The sequence below is a fragment of the Parasteatoda tepidariorum genome, chromosome 9 (assembly GCF_982258835.1).
Source record: "Parasteatoda tepidariorum strain Cologne lab strain chromosome 9, Ptep-v5.0, whole genome shotgun sequence".
NCBI lineage: Eukaryota > Metazoa > Arthropoda > Arachnida > Araneae > Theridiidae > Parasteatoda > Parasteatoda tepidariorum.
The window spans coordinates 25,040,911-25,062,475 of NC_141763.1; the positions used below are offsets into that span (position 1 = coordinate 25,040,911).

At 32.9% G+C, this 21,565-nt stretch overlaps 1 long non-coding RNA gene across 1 annotated transcript; it reads left to right on the forward strand.

Moving 5' to 3' along the window:
• The first annotated feature begins 16,973 nt into the window (after nt 1-16,973).
• Nucleotides 16,974-21,342, forward strand: LOC147803404 (uncharacterized). The gene is made up of 3 exons (XR_015429066.1): nt 16,974-17,137; nt 19,553-19,736; nt 21,111-21,342. It is a non-coding gene; the product is annotated as an uncharacterized LOC147803404 (long non-coding RNA).
• The last annotated feature ends 223 nt before the right edge of the window (nt 21,343-21,565 follow it).

A 21,565-nucleotide genomic window follows, 5' to 3' on the forward strand; every position in this document is an offset into this window, starting at 1 on the left:
TTTAGTAACTTAATTCGAATCATTGACCCAAACGGCATGATTGGGTTCACTGATCAGAATCGCATGCTTTAAATCATTGATCCGAAGCACTTGATTAGAAAACATCTGAATTTCTTGATTCGAATCATTGATATGAATCGAATAGATGTTCAAATCGCCTGATTCTAATCGGTTACCCGAATCATGTGATTTGAATCAGTGATCCAAATAGCATGATTCGAATCAGTGATCTGATTCACTTCATAAGAAACAGTTATTCAAATCATGTGATTTGAGTCAGTAATTTAAATTACTTGATACGAATCACTGATCTGAATCACTCGATTTGAATCACTGATCCAAATCAGATAATTCGAATTCGTAATTTGAATAACTATTCGAATCATGTGATTTTGATCATTATTCGAATCATGCGGTTCAGATTAATGATTCGAATCATGCCATTTGAATCACTGATTCTTAAAATGTGACACAGATCCCTGATTCGAATCAAGCAATTTGGATCACAATTCGAATCATAAGATTTGGATTACAATTCGATTGAAGTGGCTCATATGAATGATTCAAATCAAATTATTAAGATCAATCAAAAGATTCAAATCACTGTTTCAATTCATATAATTCGGATCACTTTTCGAATCAAATGATTCTGATCAGTGATTCGAATCATACCATTTTAACAAATGATTAGAATTAAGTCATTCAAATCACTGATTCAAATCATGTGATTCGAATAAATTTATCTTATGAAGTGATTCACATCAATGATTCGAACCATGCTATTAGGATCACTATTTGAATCAAGTGATTCCCATCAATGATTCAAATCATGTTATTCAAATGACTGATGCAAATCATGTGATTCGGATCAGCGATTCGAATCAAGTGATTCAGATCTCATTTCGAATCTAGTATCTTTGGATGACTGATAACATGACAAAAACGTCTTAATTGTAAATCACATGATTCAAACCAAATGCTTCAAAAAAATTCGGCATTGCAAAAAATTTGAAATTTTTTTTTATCGCTATTATCTATCACTATTTTTTTTAACTAATGACAATAGAAATTTTTTTTATCAATAACGAATTATTTTAAGTAAATAAATATAATTATTATATCTTTCGTATAATTATATAATGCATGTTGCTAATAGCTATAAAGACTTTTAGCTGATTAAGCTATTTAGCTGATTTAGCTGATTAAGCTTTAGATTAAATTTATATCTCTATAAAATTAATACTTTTTAAATAAAACGGTTGTTTATTTAGTTTGAAATTTAAGAAACAATTATTCATTATAATTTAAATATATTTCGATACACAAAAAAACTTTTTCGAATAATTAATTCAAATCTACAAAAGTGAACTGGTTCTATTTATTCGAATTGCCTAAATGATTGTTCAGTTCAACACTTCTTACTTTAATACTGCGGTAACTCTCACCTAATCCACGGCCAGCAAGAGTTTCCGCAAATTCTATGAGAAATAGTGTCAAAGTTTTATAAATAAGGACGTCGATAAATTAATAGTGAAACTTTTACTTCTTAAAATAAAACGGTAGTTTATTTAGTTCAATAAATATATTAAATTAATGCAAATCTTGCTTTACTCGAAATCAGTGTTGCTTAACCCGCTTTACTCCAAGAACCATTAACTCGTAACATATTTTAGTAGTTCATCACGAATTCTTCACGCTAATTTGAAATATCCATATAATTTTACGTATACAAAATTGTGGAACTTAAACAATTTGACTAGTTCGTTTCTGACCATTCACATATTCTCTTCAATGAAAAACATTTTAAGCCTAAATCAATTTGAATATAAATAAAATTTATATGAATTCAAATACAAATAAAAATTTTGCGATTCAAATACCACAACAGTGTTGATAACATATCAATTCTAGGTGTCAAACCTAGTACAGCACTTAAATCAGACGAAGCTTAAGTATATTTCGATGCTTTATTTTAATAGTACTCATAGAGCAGCGATGGCTCTAAAGGATAGAACGATCACCTTCCAATGAGGTGAACCGGGTTCGAATCCTAGCTATGGCTGATCAATACGAATTCTGCACCCGGCTTGCGCCAACCGCATTGCTGACGTGAGATATCTCAGTGGTAGACGAATCATGGTTTAGAGTCCCCTCGCCGTCAGACTAACCGAGGAAGGTTCTCGCGGTCTTCCTCTCCATATAACGCAAATGCTGGTTAGTTCCATCAAAAATCCTCCACGAAGGCAAAATTCCAATATTTGATCCAGGAGTTTCCTTGTCTTCTGGATTGGGCTCAAAATTACGAGGCTACGTAGTTGAACATTTGTAGTCGTAACCCCAAAAATTGGGTCGGCAGTTCAACGACCTAAAACAAAATAGTACCCATACTCCAAAAGAATGGAAATGATCAAGTTTAACATTTTTAGCCAGTTAAGTATTTTTCAAATATAAAAATCTTGATTCTATACATAGAGTTAATTCTGGTAACAATTTTTAAAAGAAATAAAAGCTGGCATTATAATGGTACCAATTACAACCAAGATTAAAATTTTTGAAAATAAAAAAACTGTTAAAGATTGTTGTTGGATTGCAAACTAGCTCCATGACCCGAGAAGTAAATCACACCTAGTTTTGTACCTAGATTTTGCAAATAGATCTTGAATATAAATTTAAACTCGGCTATTCTCTCACACGACCTTTCAGACTTACGATTTACTGTCATTATTCAAAGGACACTAACACCGATTACGAAGTGAGGTGTATAGTTTGTCTAAAATAAGAACTCCTCTAGACATTCTTCTGGATCTGTGGCGGTGACTATGGTAACGAGGTATGACTATTTCAAGTAGGGGTGTGTGGTCACTGTTTCGGCTCGGGTCGGAGAGAAAAAAAAGAATCTCTTTCTTCGGTATAGTGTGTTGTTCCTAGCATGAAGCTACCCTCCCTAAAATGAGCCGTTCTACTTTCCATACCACCAGACTTTGTGGCGGGAGGAGTTCACAGCTTAGACAAACTATACACTTTGTGGACAGGCACTTTGAATCCAAATCAAAGCAAGCAAGATATGGAGTTAATCTTAAAGTGAAACGTAAAAATTAGACGTTTTCTTAGGCTTAAATCAAATGAAACTTATATATATCATAATATATATATATATATATATATATATATATATATATATATATATATATATATATATATATATATATATATATATATATATATATATGATATATATATATATATATATATATATATATATATATATATATATATATATATATATATATATATATATATATATATATATATATATATATATACATAATACGTAAATAAATACAAGAAAACACGAAGAAAGTTAAGAAAAACAATAAGTTTCATTTATTGCGCTTAAGCTGCAAGTGAACAGAACTCATTAGATAAGTTGTCTAAATAGAAGTTGATTAATAAGTTGTCTGTTTTGCGGATATAATCGTGTGGGCTGAAGAAAAGATTATATCTTTTTTTTCCGGTTTCTTAAATAAAATTTCCTTCATTTTTTTTTTTTTTTTTTAATATTTATATAAACTGTTTGTTATTTTTTACTTATTATTCCCCCCCTTTTTTTTGTTCATATGTCTATAATTTTTCTTTGTTTTATTCTTCATTTTGAACTTATATATATATATATATATATATATATATATATATATATATATATATATATATATATATATATATATATATAGATAGATATATTGGACATTTAAAGAATCAGGAGAGTGTTACAACTTCAATATAATTTTTCCATTTCATTCAATCTTTGCATTTCGTTGCGACCAGATAATTTATAAGTATTTGTTGTTCTGCCATTCTATACAGTTTTTCTCCAGCAAAAAAGAAAAAATATAATATATAATCTTCTTTTCCTGATAACAAACATGACCAAATGCAATAGAGAACTAGAATTCTCAAGTTGTCCCTGCTTTTAAATTTTTAAACATTTATATTGTAGATATTGAACAGGAGTAGAATTTCTTTTTTGTTGATTTCCTGAGATAGTTCACGTAATTCTACCATTACTCTATATTGTTCGAACAACAACAAAAAAATCTATTTCTTTCCAATTGACGATGACTATAAATTATGATATATCGATTCATATTTTCATGATAACAAGCATGAACATAAGCAATCGAGAGCTAGAATTCTTAAGTTGTCTCAGTTTTTAAATTTTTAACTATTTATAACTTGTAAATATTGTTCAGTTTCATGAAAATTAAATTTTATTCATTTCACAGGTTAATTCGCGTAATTTTACAATTTTAACTATTTATAACTAGTAAATATAGTACAGTTTTCTGAAAAATTAAATATTATTTATTTCACGAGCTGATTCACGTAATTCTACTATTACCATGCGTTGTATGAAATTCAGTTCAAGGTAGAAAGTAGGCGTTACTTTTCATCGCACACCTGAAGCTTGACTTTGGTGTTCTACTGGGTACAACCTCTTGTTATATCTGAAACCCTCCACACGGTTTTTTGTAGGTACTAGGTAGTTTGATTTAGAGTCCACAATGTTTACGAAGTGAAATGGCACGAAAATTACTCTTTCCTTCGCCCGATTTTAAGATACATCGCCACCATCCTGCAATTCAATGCGAATGGCAGCTTATTTTAAGTAAGCATCTTCGAATTTCAAATATGAAAAAGACCGATAATTGCATACTAAAATTACTAATATAAATTTCTTTATAAAATTTAGTGGTAGATATTTAATTATAATAGAAGTTAAAAATTGATTAAGCTTAATATGTTCTTTTTTTATTTTTTTGTTTCGAGTCGTCTTATATTGTGGTCTTATTACTATAAAGTAATATTTGTTGTCTGTTTTATCACTATTACTCTTTATTTAACATTTTCTTACCCACATCTTCCATTGCACATATTTACTTTGCACATATTTATTAAAATGAGAAAGAAATATAAATAAAATACTACAAGTGTATTAAAAGTGATTATTAAAAAAACACTCTATTGCATATAATATCAGCTGAGTTGAAATAATAAATAATGAATAGTAAGTAAATGTTTTGCTAACATACATTAAAATCAAAATTATGATATTCATTACTTACGCCTACTTTTCACAGTTGGGTGTAAGAGGAAAAGTAACGCCCACTCCTTAGTCAAAGAATCATTGCAATCAGGTACCAGGTAGGCGGTATCGTCCACTAGCAAACAGGCTTTTACATGAGAACAAGCAATATTTTGTGTACTTAAGGGGGGAAATGACATCTGTTGTGTTGTTCTCATAGTTATAAAGTTCGTACCCGGAGTCTGAGGCCTATGATAGGCATTTTCTCATTCTTCTTAAAACATTGGACATTGTCATGTGTCAATAAAGTAACAAGAACGCAAATGGGATGAAAGATAGAGATATAAACAGTGTTTTAAGTTGATCGAGATGAAATTATTTTGAAGAAACAATGATTAAAATTAGAACACACTGAAATTCATAATCATTCTGGTTTTGTGTCGAAGAAGTATTTATTTTTTTAAAACAGCTAATAACAATTCTTATTAAAGCTGTTTCATTAGTTTTCTTTAGAAAAAAAAATCGATGTTAATTTCCATAAATTAAAATATTCTTACCTTTTTATTTCTTCGTTACATGTCTTGTGGCAAACGATAAAGTATTAACGATTTTGATTATTATTTTCCTATGCGCTGTATATTGGCGAGTTTTCTATGGGACAATCATTATATTTTTCAAGCACAGTTTTTCATTTTTGTGGTGTTAAACTTTATCAAAAGCTTTTTTTTATTTTTTTTTTTATGCCTATTTCAGTCTTTGCACTTTACAGTACTGAGGACTATTAAATCATATTTATGCTGGTTTATCCTTTTTTCAATAAATTTTTAGTAGTTATGTTGCGGATAGTGGTTGTAACATCTGCAATTACAGAACCAACTAACTTGCACCGGATTGCAGATAAATACAGAGACGCGAATTTTCTCAGCTTTGTGAAAAAGTATTTTCCATTGGAAACGATACGTAAGTTATTTTTAGTTTAGTATTTTTCATTTTAAATAATTTTTATACCACTTCCAATCTAACTTTCAAAGTATCATATGAATTGCAACTTTATTGCAGTTGCATCCAGGCAGAGCTCGAAAAACCGCCCGTTCTCGACGGTCAAAAATTTCCCACGGACTACGAATTTCTGGAATCTGACGTCCGCGTGGACGGACATTTTCCCGTTAATGTACGTGATACATTTTCAATTTTTGTTATCTTACAAGAGTCTAGCGCCTCACTTCTAAAATGACCCTCTAATCTAGAAATACAGCAATATACTGCGTATGGTGGAGTTGATGTTTTCTCTGTCTGGGAGTACTGCGGTGGTTGAAAGGGGCTTTTCAGCAATGAACTTACAAAAAAAAACATAACATACTGGTCTTAAACAAGAAGCGTTAAACGCAATTATGAACATCTACCTAAATGGAAAACCCCTTTCAGATTTCTGCGCAGAAACCTCTGTAAATCATTGACTTAATTGTGGAACTGGCAAACGTCATATTTGAGTAATTTAAAAAACGCAGTACACTCGGATAAATTGACATTCCAGGTAACTTGACTTTCGTCATTTAAATTATTTCATAAAAGAAATACTAGGTTACTATCAGTAACCTAGTATTTCTTTTATTACTGTATAATGTAATTCTAGTAACTACTAATTCATTGTGCAATTTATATAAATGCTTGTAATAAAAAAGAGAAAATTACATTTTTATTTATTTAGGAGCTTATTTTATTTATTTAAGATATTATTTTTATTTATTTAGGTTTGTTTCCGAGGAGGACGGGTACATTGTTGGACAAGCCGTCCTCGGGGACGGGTAAAATATCTGAGTTATTTCGAGCCCTGCATCGAGGTAACACTTTTAAAGAGGGGACGCGTAAATACTCTTATTCTAAAAGTTTTACTATTTATTTCGCTACCAATTTATTAAAACTTTTGCAGAAAGCTGTCTTCTCCGTATCCCGAATGCCCAGAAAGTTAGCATCCCTGTAAATATTTTTAAGTGGTAATCTTTTAATGCATTATTCTTTCTTTAGTACTCTCGATTTCCGGGGATTTTACTCACCATTACATCTAAATTATTCAAAGGAATTAGAACATTATAACATAGCTCAAATCTCAACGTTGCTACCACATTGTTACATAATTCAAAATATTTTATTCACTGTATATAATTTTTATGATGAATGGGGTAGGGGCCGCTGCGCGGCCTAGGCACCCAGTTTTGTTTAAATAAAGAAAAAAAATCTCAACGCCACCCTACTGCATATAACTACACAGTCAGAACCTCAATGATCCTCGATACCAGGGTTTTCCAACTTGCATGAGGCCAGGGGCCACAATTAAAAACACAAATCAAATGGCGGGCCGCAACTTTATCAAAATTTTTTGTAGGACTCTTTTATGTTTGAAGGAACATTAAATATTACTGTCAGAGTTTTACCAAGTTGTATGAAACAAAAGTATTGATTACAAATTAAAATAAGAAGTGGATTTTTAGAAATATTTATTTGCTATTAATAATATTTTTAAAAATATTAAATAAATAATAAATATTCAGGCTACAATAACTTAATGTGCACCTATGTATTAAACAATTAATGTGCAACAGATATCTAATTGTTAAGGTATTAAAACTTACATAGTAGCACACAAAATATTCAATGAGAAAATGGAGGTTTGTCTGCTGCAACCACCGGAGAATAGATATTTAAATTAAAATTTACAAATGTGTGTGAAAATATTTTCGTCCAAAATGAGTGGTTTCAAAAAGTTAAATATGAGAATTTCTTCGAGAAAATTTCTGATACGCACATGCTAAATTATATTCACAAAATACAAAAAAAAATGAAATAAAAAAGAGCAACATACACGATTATTTTTGTATTTGAATAAATATGTTCTTGGATGCAAAACCTGAAAAATAAATTTCTTTGCACCGTTGGTATGTTGAATTTCACGGAAACGAAGATATTAGGTTTTTATTAACGAGAAAAGTATTTTAAACCCATACAGTTTTTTTACGAAAATTGTCCGTAAAAAAATGACAACTAATATATTTTAGTTCACGGGCCACAAAAAAAGGCTTCGCGGGCCGCCAGTTGGAAATCACCGCTCTATACACACGATTACTCTTTTTATTTACATTTCACTACCTCATCGAAACACCACAAAGTTAAAGCTAAAGATTAATGGGGAAAGGGTCGCAAGCGGTCTCAGGTGCCCAGATGTTTTATACAGCTCAGTTCAAATCTCAATGCGTTACGAAGTGGTATCAACTGATTCGTCGGATTTTGGAGACATAATGGGGTGATGTTCGAACAATTTACGTCTCAAATTATTCGAATTTTAAAAAAAAATCCTACAAACTGTTTCAAACCAAAATAAACTGAAAGAAGTGTATAAAAATTTGCCTAATTTAGTCTTTTTTAATAAATTTTGAATTGTATTAGGCGCATGCATGAACGAATGTTATAAATGCGTACTAAAATTGCTTAATTTGCTTAAATAGTTGAATGAACAACTTCTGTTTCAACAGCAGAAATGCCAACTGTCCCACTTTCTGCAGAAGGTTTCATGTTAGACTTGCGTAATGGGATACCTGCAAGTGACGTAGTGTGGGTATCTCGATCCTGATTGGTTATTGAAACGTGGCATTTGTTTAGGCTAGCAACTGTTCTTTTTATTCTACTTTGAGGAAGCCAAGCCAGTCAAGTACCAATTCTCTTAAGTAACGCAGCCTATAATCTTTCACAAATATTTCAATTCTACCTCTATATAATAACACAAAGACAGGCACGAAGCCATGTAGAACACAAACAAACTTATTATGCATCGAAGTTGCCAGGTTCACAAAACAAAAATATATAACAGTTACAATTAAATACATGAACAAATAATAAATTAAAATTAAGTAAAAGAAGTAGACTAGAAAGATTTATATTTCAACAAATTTGATTTGCTATACGGCTCTCTATTTAATTAACTCAACGTTAATTAATATTTTAAGTTATGTAGAGAGACTTAGCTCAACTTTAATACTCCATATTGCTGATAAAGATTAACCGGTGCTGACGTCATAGGTCACATGCATGGGTATTGGTTGTCTTCTTCTTCTTGGAGTGCAGTACCCAATTACTGTTAACACGTTGAATGACACGCTAATTTTACATGTCTTGCCCATCTGGTCAAACGGTAAATAACTACAAACTAAATTTGCAAATATTAGACAGATTTTGCTAGATTTTTAAAAGGTTTAGCATGATATATATGAATGCTGGAAATGGATGAAATCTCGGTATTTGGCGCGAAGCTCCATCAACCGATTCGTCGAATATTTTTGCTCGTAAACTAGGAAGTCCTTATTTCAAAAAAGTTCTAGGATGTTTTAGCAAAAAAAAAAAAAACCAAGTCTTAAATGGTGTCAGGCCTGAGTTGGAATAAGATGATCATCATTCGGAAGTGGAGATCCCCTTGAGTATAGTTTGTAATAGGCCACAAGCACTTCTTCATTCTTTATGAGCTCTTATAATACCTTCACAAGACGATAAGCGGAAGAGGCAGGTGAAGTTACCTTAGTCTGTTGTCTTTTTCCACTGGGGTGGACCTCGCACCCGGTGAAAGTGGAGGTGTGGTTTTTCTCACAGTTGCAGCATTTGGCTGAATAGTCTCTACTTTTTCAGCATAGGTACGAGTAGTGACCTTTTGCACATTTCATACATCTGCTGGGGTTGTTGGAATAAGTACGCTGAGTATGGCCGTAGCTCTGGCATCGGAAGCACTGTAACGGCCGCCACGAAATCTTTTGATGCTCACGGGAAACTACTTGATACTCTTCATAGAGTAGATCCGTTCATGATTAGCTAGTGGAGTGATTATGAGGTAAAGGAGGAGAAGTCTATAGGTTACGCCCACCCTCTTCTTGAACTGGGTAATTTTGTGAATATCCAAGTCCAATTTTTCTAATTCAAGGGAAATATGCTCCGTTTTAAAGTCATTAGGAAGCTCTCGGATTAGAACTTTTGCATACTAAATAGGCTGCTCTTTCTCTACAGTAGTGGCAGGTTCTGGGGCTTTGTTGGAGTTCTCCTTGGTTCCCAATGGTGTTGAAGTAGTAAGCTCCGGCAAGGAAAGAGATTCAGAATGAGGAACGCTAGTTGTAGAACTATTAATGATTTCTTTGGCTTGCTTCTTATTATTACTTTTTCTTTTTTTGGCCGGAGGTTCTTTACTGTTTTGAGTCTGAGGCTCCATCTCAGAGGCAGAGGCCTCCTCGCTAAGCTCCACTTTTTGTTCTGTTTCCTTATCAATTCTAGTGTAAATCTGACTTATTCTGAGGTTGATTTCTGAGTCCCTGTCCGCGAACCGAACAGGTAACTACTTTCATAAGAAGTATTGCCCGAGGGCTCCTGGCGTATTGTCTTTATGAAAAAGGTATGAAATATTCTACAGGTGGGTTTTGGGTGGTTGTAATAGGCTTGGAGGTGAGATCATCGCTTCTATGGCTTATCTGCAAGCAGGGATCTGAGTAAGTTCAGGAGTTCCTGGTCCCTAAGTAACTGTTGCATCTATTTAAAGATCAACAGGAATCTGGTGGCTTTATCCGAGGTATTCTTGGGCTGGGACTTTTTTTCTTTTCTTCCAGACGTGAACACGTACCTAGGTTTGCAAAACCCTTAACCGTATAGTCCACGTCTGGCAACCAGTCTAGCTAGCATAATACATAATAAATAGGTAAACAATCAGATAATACATAATTGCATAACAATTACAAAGTACAATTGCATAATACATAATACATAGATAATTTTTTCAATAAAATTTAGTATACAACATTGAAGAGTCTTGTAGATGACAATGATGTGCATCTCATTTGTTTAAAAAAGAACAATAAATGAAGTCAAAGGAACAATAAATAAAGCGAATTTTGTTATGTACATAATAATTGAAAAAGAGAAATAAATAAAAAGAAAAGAAAGCGTAAATAAATAAATGTAAATTTGCATGAAAAATGTAAATATATATATATATATATATATATATATATATATACACTTTTTTTTTTAAATTTTTTTTTTTACTTATTTATTTATTTTTTTAAAGTAGATTTTCGGCGTCAACTGTTTGAAAAAGAGCATCAGTGATTTACACGTGTCTTAAAACTGTTTTAATGGTTCAGAGGGAATGTACATACACCTGTTACATAACTTTGATAAAAATTTCTTTTTGCATAAACAAAATAAATTGCAGTTCAGATTTTAATTTGTTATTGCCGTAGCTACTTGATTTCAATTATGATAGCATGGCGATTTTACTTTGATTACTATTGTTCAAAATTAAATCGTGGTCTGTGGTCTAAATACTCATCTTGGATTTTACAAGTTGGTTTAATTAACACTCTCCATACGATTTCTCACTTTATAAAGAAGATATGAAAAAGAAAGACACGAAAAAGTATATAAACATCACGTGATGCACACAAGCCAATTATCGCGCTCCTGAATTCCAAGCTACCATTTGTTTCCGTCTTACAAAGCTTGCCTAGAATCAGACTAAGAAATTCGGAAGTGAAAATTCAGGTTTTCATTCCAGTTAAAATGTCGCCCGCCTGACGTCAGACGCCATTTAAATGGGGGGTAAGAGAAACATAAAAGCATAACAAGAGTTCTCTACTTATTCGATAAAATTGTATCACCTTGTAAGGTGAAGAGTACCTTGTTTCTCACCTTCAGACCATTTTTGGGAATCATTAAACATTTAAAAAAATTCTAATAATTCAAATAATGATCTTTTCGATTATCCCACCGTTTTCCAATATTTGGAAGTCCATTTTAATCTAATCCGTTGCTCCGTAGGTTTCCGGCCCTCACTCCCTATTGGTTAAACCACTTTACAGTTTTTATACGTGTTTGTCTCTACCTTCATTCATGAAGGTTTAAAACTGAATCCATGGTACCATACCTGCCAACTTTTACACATTTGGCGCAAAATTTTATTTATATATATATAAAGTGGTAGTAAAATGTATGCTTTCGGTTTATTCCATGCTCTTATAAACTTATTTTAAAATCTCTTTGAACACCACTATTTTTTTTAAAAAAATTAAGCATATATATTAATATGTTGCATGATGATTAACACCAAATGTAGTACATATATGTTTATTTTATGTCTAAAATTGTAATTTAAAAGTTAGGAAGTAAGTATTTCAGTTGGTCGATCTTTGTACTTTCATTCCTATATCACCACCATCCTGCAATATAATGCAAATAGCGGCATTTTTAAATCATTGAAATTTTTCGATTGAGACAGTGAATTAAGATTTTCTATATATAATTACAAATATAAATTTCTTTATAAAATTTAGTGGTAGAAATTTAATCATAATAGAGGTTAAAAATTAATTAAGCTTAACATGTCTTTTTTTAGTTCCTTATGATCTTATTAATGCAAAGTAATTTTTATTGTCTGTTTTATCATTATTACTTTATATTTAAAGTTTTCTTACCCACAACTACTATTTTCATACCTAGTACATATTTATTAAAATGAGAGAGAAATATAATTAGAATATTTCATGTGTATTAATAGTTATTATTAAAAAAAAACTATTGCATATAATATCAACTAAGTTAAAAAGAAAATAATGAATAGAAAGTAAATATTCTGCTAACATACATTAAAATCGAAATTATAATATTCATTGCATACGCCTACTTTTCACTGTTGGGTGCAAGAGGAAAAGTAACGCCTACTTCTTTCAAATAATTATTTATAGGTAATCAATGTCGGCGGTATCGTCCCCTAGCAAACAGTCTTTTAGATGAGCACATGCACTTCTATTGTGTTGTTCTCATAGTTATAAAGTTCGTACCCGGAGTCTGAGGCCTCAGGTGGGCCTTTTCTCATTCTTCTTGAAACATTACACATTGTGATGTGTCAATAAAGTAACAAGAACGCAAATGGGATGAAAACGATGTTTTAAGTTGATCGAAATGAAATTATTGTAAAGAAGCAATGATTAAAATTAGTAGTACACCCTAAAATTTAACAATATTATGGTTTTGTGTCGAAGAAGTATTTATGTCTCTAAAGCAGTTAATAACAATTCTTATTAAAGCTGTTTTGATATTAAAACTACTCTTCTTTAGAAAAAGAAATCGATGTTAATTTCCACAAATTTGAATATTTTTACTCTTTTATTTCTTTTGGCAAATGTTAAAGATATTGATTATTACTTATTCTGCTCTGTATATTGGCTTTCGCATGTTTTCTACGGGACAATCATTATATATTTTATATAAGTATAGTTTTTCATTTTTGTGGGGTAAAACTTTATCATAAGCTTTTTTTTTTCTGTCTATTTCAGACTTAGAATTTTACAGTACTGAGGACTAAAAAATCATATTTATGCTTGTTTATCCTTTTTTTCAATAAATGTCTATTATGCTACGGATATTGATCGTAGCATCTACGCTTTTCAAACTTGCGTCGGACAGCAGATAAATACTAAAACGCAAACTTGCTCAGATTTGTGAAAAAAATTATTTTCTACTGGTTACCAAATTTAAGTTATTTTGAAGTTTGATATTTTCATTTTAAATAATTTTGAAATCACGAATTCAAAGTTCCATATGAATTGCAATTTTATTGCAGTTACACTTTTAAGGAACGGACGTGTAATTACTCTTATTCTATAAGTGTTACCACTTAACCCTTTGACCTCGCGAGATGACTGTCAATCACCAATGTCAATGTCACCTGTAAATTACCCATCACACTAAATGTGACATTTTTTGCACCTTAATGTTTAGTTACCACTTCATTCAGAGCAATCCGGGTATTATAAAGTACGTTTGGAAGAAAAAAAATCTTTCAAAATGTTAGTGGTTGCTTCCATTTTTTCAACGGTTCAAGGAACTTTGAGGGCCAAGGGTTGATTTGCTATCAATTTATTAAACTTTTGCAGAAAGCTTGCATCCCTGTATCCTGAATGCCCAGAAAGTTAACATCCCTGTAGATATTTTAGAGTGGTAGTCTTTCGATGCATTATTCTTCGTATAATGCAGGGATGCCAACTTGCTTCGCGTTGTAAAATAGTATTTTCTAATGGTAGCGAAATTTAAGTTACTTATAGTTTAGTACTTTTCATTTTAACACGTTCACGCCGAGAAAAGTGAAAATACTTGTACGGGAAAAGAGAAAATACTGGTAGAAGAACTATTTCAATATTAGATAATATTCGGGAGGAGTTAATCTATTCTCAACGATAAGAATTCACTGTAAGGAAATTTAGCACGGCGAAGAAGCAATTCCATATAAAAATTGCATCCGTTAAAAACAATTCGTAGTTATGAATTTTCATTATTCCCGGAAAAAAAACTGAAAAATGAAATCTATTGTTACCAGTTTTTACTCCGGTGCGCTGCCAAGATGAGACAATCTAGCGTGATCCACCGGTGGGTCACCCCGGCGTGAACGTGTTAATGACCTCAAGGGAAACAATTTTGACGAAAACTTCTTGACCAGAGAAGTTCATTATTTTATATAAGTCACCAGAAACAAGCTTGTCGATACACACTGAGTGGCTTCTAAGATTTATAAGGCGTCTGTTTTTTGTTGGTATTGCTGCCCTAATAAATCAGGGGTCATTGTTACTTCTTGACCCAAATCATGATCACTTTCATCAAAGTGATCACCCATTTCTCAATCTTTGTGAAAACGGAGGAAAACATTTCCCAAATCAATTTCAATTTGCTGTTAAGCAAGATCTCATGAACACAATCAATCTTGAAAATACAAGTTAGAATTATCAAAAATTATTTAGCTAAGTATTTATTCTAGTTTTAAATAATGAATATAAGTTATTGTTCATGATTTGACAATCAAATTTTAATTGTTAAGCAATTTTTAAATTTTCTATACAATGGAATCTCTTGATTACATTTTCTATTGTTAAAAATAAAAATCTGCAATTCATTGTCAGAAGACAGTAAATTATATAAGGTCAACAATTTATACCGCTAATATTTTATCACTGAAATGCTAATTAAAAACAATATTTTAATCAAACCAAAAATGTAACAGCCACCCCATAAACGTACTGAACTCAAACTGTCTTTTATTTTAACTTTTTAAACTATTTCATGATGTATGGGATAGGGGCCTTCTGCGCGACCCAGGTGCCCAATTTTTAATAAATAAAGAAGAAGAAGAAACCAAAAATACTTTGATGCTCATAAAATATGCATATAAGTATAAAAATGAGTAACAACTAGATTGTATCGATTTAGAATCCTTGTTAAAAATAAATTTAAAAAAGAGTATTCATTAGAGGGCACACAGAGAGCACAGAGTGATAGTTAAACACGAAAACATTAAAGAAATTTATTAAAATCTTTTACAGCATCTGTGAGGAAAGCGAATAAAATATAAACCAAAATATGTTTGATTGCTACGAAATTTAAAATCGTTTCTTAAAATCACCTCTTAAACTTTTCTTTGATTTCTCCAACTATAGCATTTGATGATTTTACCTAATTTCTCTACTAATTTGTGACCCTTAATGAGCATATTTTTTTACTTCAATTTTGACTATACTATGCCAGAATTGTTGCTCATTTCGCGTTACCCAGTGGGCACCTGTGAACCAAAGTCACGGAGGCGAGCAACATTGCCCACGCCACACTGCCACAAACCCGTTTATAGGGTGGGCCACATTCACACATCTTACACACAACAGAGGACAGCACAAAGAGAGAGAGAGAAACATCGCAGTCAGGTTTGGTCGCTAACCGCTCGGCCACCAGGCCGGCATTGTATTTAACTTGTAGAAATTAACGATTCTATTGGCACACTGAAACAAAATTGGCACACTATATTTTAAAATATTGGCACCCTACAATTGAAACATACGGCTTTCTCACTTTGCGCTGCTACGCGTAAATTTTATCACGATATTATTGCTGATAGGAAATTATCGTCAATCAAAACTGTAACCACTTTAACCCTTTAACGGGCCCTTTATTTCTAGTAAAGGTAAATTAAAGTATTTCTGGAATTGAAATTGTTTTAAGAACAGTAATTGATATTAAAAAAAACCCAACTCATTTAGTTTATAAAAATGCCATTTTTTGATGGTAAATATATTTAACATGACCTATTAGGAACTTACTGACTTTTATTTTTCTTTATTTATAAAATAAATTCCTTAAATGCTACAAACTTCAAAAAGAATTATGTATTTTATAACCTTTATACGTTTTTTAAAAGTGACAAATGGTTACCAATTTTATTCAAACTCACTTCAAGAAAGCTGAAGTTATTGAAAAATGGAAACCTAAATTAAAAGTGGTAAAACGTGGTGGTAAGTATACTTACCACGGCCTTCAATAGGGTTAAATTAGCTAAAACTCTACAATTTTGATTGGGAACTTCTTGACAGTAACAAGCAGAATAATAGTTATATTATCGCTAAACTGAAATTATCATTAATAGAAATTTCGACTTAAGTTAAAGTTGCACTGGAGTTCTATGCTATTTAAAAATATAAGACTCACTGGTTTCTTTTCCACTATAAAAATAATTCTTTGGCAAACAGAATTTATCGCTGATTTCAATTCTAACGGCTTAGTGACTACTGTCCGATTTTTAACTTATGTTCTGTGCCTAGTAACAGTAAAAGTTGCAATCGTTTCGAAATTCTACGAAAAAATGTATCACTAATAACAATTTCTTCTACAAATAAATTACTTTCCGAGTAGCTATATCGCTTAAATTAAAATTAGATCTCTGTATCTGATGCCACTTATGTCAAATTAAGTTTTTTTAAAGTGCAAAAGTAAACGAATATGCACTTCTGATAAAATAACAATCGAATAACCTGAAATTTTATTTTAGGTTCGGCTTCTTCTTCTTCTTGTTCAGAAAGGAAAGGGGTATATGAAATTATTTCAGATTCGTACAACGTTGCTGGCAATATTCAATACCACAAATGTTGGAAAGTATTGAATCCGGCGAAGAATGTAATTCATTTTCGTCTAAGGGAACTGCGTCTAATGACAAAGGTGTGGTAATTATTTTCAGCATTAAATAACTGTGTTTGAATCAATTTTTATGAGAAATGTACAGGAAAGAAAATTATAAATAAATGAACAGCATAGAGTTTTTTACTAAGTACACTCCAACAGAGTGTTTGCTTCGCAGATCCTCTCTGATTATTCTATAATTATCATTTAGAATAAATAAAAAAAAACATGAAAAAGTCTTAGAATAGTCTTAGTCCTCTGTTCTTAAATGCATTAATGATAGTCTCAACAGGGACTTTATCAAACTCACCTTCAATGTAAATAAATATCGCTAGAGCAACCTCCTTATCTGAGATAGTTTTCTCAAGCATGAAGGAGAGCTCATAGAGCAGTGCTCTTCATGTATAAGAGCAATATCTAATTCTCTATCATTTAACCTTTTAGCCATAAGGCTAGAGGCAACAATGCTATGATGGAGATTGATTTGACCAACCTTGAGTGTTGCCACAATTGGTTAGCAATATGAGTAACACCAGAATGGCACCTACCTATCCTGGTTAGCTTTAGAGGAAAGATCTCCCTCTAACAGCTCTATTGCTTCATCAATACCAAGCATTGAAGCTGGTGAGTCAGGTTGTAAAGTTACGCCTGACCCAGAGCCCAAACCCAGCACCGAAAAATCAAGAGACCCAATTGAACTTACCTTGGAATCAGGGGAATTAGCCTTCCAAGGTTCATCCTCCTGATCCATTTCCTTCTGGTCCTAAGGTTCGACAGAAAGAACATCCGATGTTGTTGGAGCCTCTGCTGCCTTTTTCTTGTTAGGATCTTGGATAATCTAAAAGACGCCCCGATCCAAAACCAGTGATTGCACAATAATTGACCCTCACAATATCTTCCATGTCTTCAGGCTCAACCTCAAAGATCCATCTAGAGGTGCCCGGTCCCGAAGCATTCTGCAGAACCCTCCACCCCATAGACTTCAACCCTGGGATCAGTCTCTGAAGACGCCACAAAAAGGTGCGCTGATCAGAGAATTGTTCTCTGGTCTTAAAGGCCACCTTCACAGGCTTGGGTAACTCATCAGCGCCTATAACTTTAAGTGTGAGGTCATCCAAGGATCTGTCATTAAAGTGGCCGCTAATCCACTCTACCGTGTACTCATTACACTGTATTACTAACGCTACTCTTAGTAGGTTGTTGTTGTAGATATCAGGCATTCTTTCTCCACCGGGAATGGCGTCAGTCTGTGTTAAGATCTCCTTGAGGATGTTGTTGGAGTCTCCCAGAGAAAGCTTGTCGGAAGGAAAGTCCTTTCGGACAATAGCAATCTTGGTCGACTTGGCAGCAAAAGCAAAAGAAACTCCAGACTGGAGGTTCCCAGTCGGGTGCCCCTCTCCTGCTCGGCTATCCCCACTAGGGGGAACCACTTCCCGGGATTGGGCTCTCCACCCAGGAGCAACATCCTCTCTGTGCTTCTTACCTCTTTGGGCTGTCACACTGGGTGAGGGCGTTGCATCGGAGGACCTCTTAGCACTGCCACTCGCTTCAGTGGCCCTCATTTTTCACAACCTCCTTCTCTGGCTCTTGGACATTCCACTGGCGCCAAACACACTATTTCCCGAGTGTCTCTGATGACCAGAGACTCCTGCAGAGGAAGGGCCTGTGCTTTTGCATAGCTCACCTGCTCTCGGAGGAAGCTGCAAAGCAGCGGTATTAGCACTGGGCTCACCAGTGGGCTTACCATGTGCTATTGGAGACTGTAGTTAACTTTTCGAACAGGAACCTCTACCGAATTCCGGAACGCACTCCTTGTTAATCGGTGCGACGGATAAGGCCGTATCTCAAGCTTTATTTGTGCTCATCATGATGTTAGTCTGCCATTTAGTTATCCAGTGAGGGGTATCCAGGGGGCACCACGTGGAGGCGACAGGCATTACCCCCCCCCAATATGGTCATCATAAGAGCTTGATTTTGCAACATCTTTTCTGTGCATTTTAGTTGTGCAAAACCATTTAAAAATTGCATACATATTTCCCAAAGCAACAAAAATATAATCGTCGTCAGAACTTGATTTTTGGCATATCTTTTCTGTGCATTATATCTGTGCAAAACCAGTTAAAAATTGCATACATATTTCCCAAATTAACAGAAATATAGGCATTAAAACAGCTTGGTTTTTGACACATCTTTTCTATGCATTATATCTGTGCAAAAACCATTTACAATTACACATAAATTTCGTAAATCAAGAGAAATATCAAGAGAAATTTCGTAAATCAAGAGAAAAAATTTATTCTACTTTATGAGAACATTGAGCTGCAAAAATGAAACAAATGCCACAATGAAAACAAATCTATAAAAAAATTAAAAGAAAATTATAAAAAATAATCACTAAAATAAAACAATAAATAACAATATGTTATTCTAATGCATGTGAATGATTTTTTGCAGCCCCTGATATCTGGCAACTTAACAATAATGGTGAAAGATGTAGGAAAGAATTATACGTTTTGGTCTGAATCAAAATCTGGGAATGTCACAACCACGTCAAATGTCATAGAAATTCATTTCAAAGTGAATTCTGCTAGTTTCCCAAACAACTATAAAGCCAACTTCACATTGCTTTTCGAAATGGGTGAGTGTTACTTTTTGAGGAAACAAAATTCATTTTGATTCATGAAAGGTATCTACTACAATCAAAGAAGTAATTTTACTATCAGATTAGAGTGATATGTTTTGACAGACGGTACTATGAAAATTTATTACCGCTTCCAATCCGGTACTAAAATAACTCCCTTCAGACGATAGTAGACAAACCCGACTAGTTATGAATTCATTCTATGTGTCGAGGTTCCACAGTGGACTTAACCGTAAGGCAACTATAAAGCCAAGTTCACGTTGCATTTTGAAATGGGTGAGTGTTAATTCGCTTTGTAAAGGCTGTTAGCTACGATTGTAGCGAAGCAATTTCATATGGTAGTATATTTCGATAGGTGGTCAGTTGATTGCAATAAAACTTTTTCAGTATCGTTAGACTATCGACATCATCTTGAAAATAAGTCTTTTCATATTGTTATACAAGCACTTGCTACGCTTCGTGGATCCATTTTACCTTGTGGCAGTAAAATTTATGTTTTAATAATGATTATTTATTAAATATGATTTAAATAATAAGTTATTTTTGTACCAATTACTTCGATTTGAAGATTTGCAATTTTGAATTGTGTTGTGAATTTTAATTATTCACTAATTTTTAACCTTCAGTTCTCCGTTTTCACCTGTGAGGTGACATAGAAATATAGAAATCAACTTTTCTAAACATATCATACTTTAAATTAATTTTCTTACTTTAACTTTCAGCAGCACTGCTCGTTCGTGTGGCCACTTTCACAATTTAGACATGCATTTGAAGGGGAAGGAAATTGTCTCTAGATCCCTATACCCGTGGTACTGCTCAGCGACCTATCACTGAACTTTTAACCACTCAGATTTTATGATCACGTATCATGTTCTCAGTAGGTCTTAGCGGATGTGAAAATAAAACTCCAGCCTTTTTTGGTACAAAGGCCGATGCTTAACCACTAAGTAATCATATCTTTGGTCTATATGACGAATTTTAGAAAGAAGTTGGATTTTTCTCATTCTTATTCCATTCCAGTAATCTGAGCAGCCGGTTATAACGATGTGCCGAAGAAATGATTAATTAGAGGTTTAGCTCTAAAACGATAATGAAAAAGCTCTTCTTGTATGACAGTTGTAAATCCCCGGTGTGGCTTATAATTTTTTTTTCATTCTGTGATACATGTTAACAAATCTATATTTTGTATTGTTTCATCGCTAACTGTGGATATAACTTTGAATTTCCGTAAAATGAGAATATGTTTCAACAGATCATACCCTACAAACATCTGATTTACATTTGTCATTAAAATCGCATTTTCATATCTATGTATTTTATAGTTAAAGATTAGAAGTAATGATAATTAACTCTCGCACGTTTTTATTTCAGAGGTTGGCATTACAGGCGTGGAAGATGTCAGCTCAAAAGTAATAACTTGGCTAAAAAATCAACGTTCTCCTTTGCTGGATTGCTGAGCAAACACGTTGAAAGCCATAATTGCTTTATATTTAGAGGGAAATGCAACATATGACGGAACAGATGTGAGAGAAGAATTGTTAATCCGGCGAGCAGAGTGTTTCGTTTCTAGAGCTTTGCAGAGGTAAGAATAAGTTTCTTTTGTAGAAATTTGTTTTTTTAAGACACAAAATGTTTAACGAAAATGTAAGAATTGGAGTATAAGTAATGCGTGCTAACCAGTTGCGCCACTGGGGATTTTAATAACAAATAGGATCCATTTCGGCTTCGGACTAATCGTGGGAGGTTATTGGTTTCTTCTCCATGCTGGTTAGTTCTTTTAAAAAGTCCTGCACGAAGGATAGTTTGATCCAGGAGTCTTCTGGGTC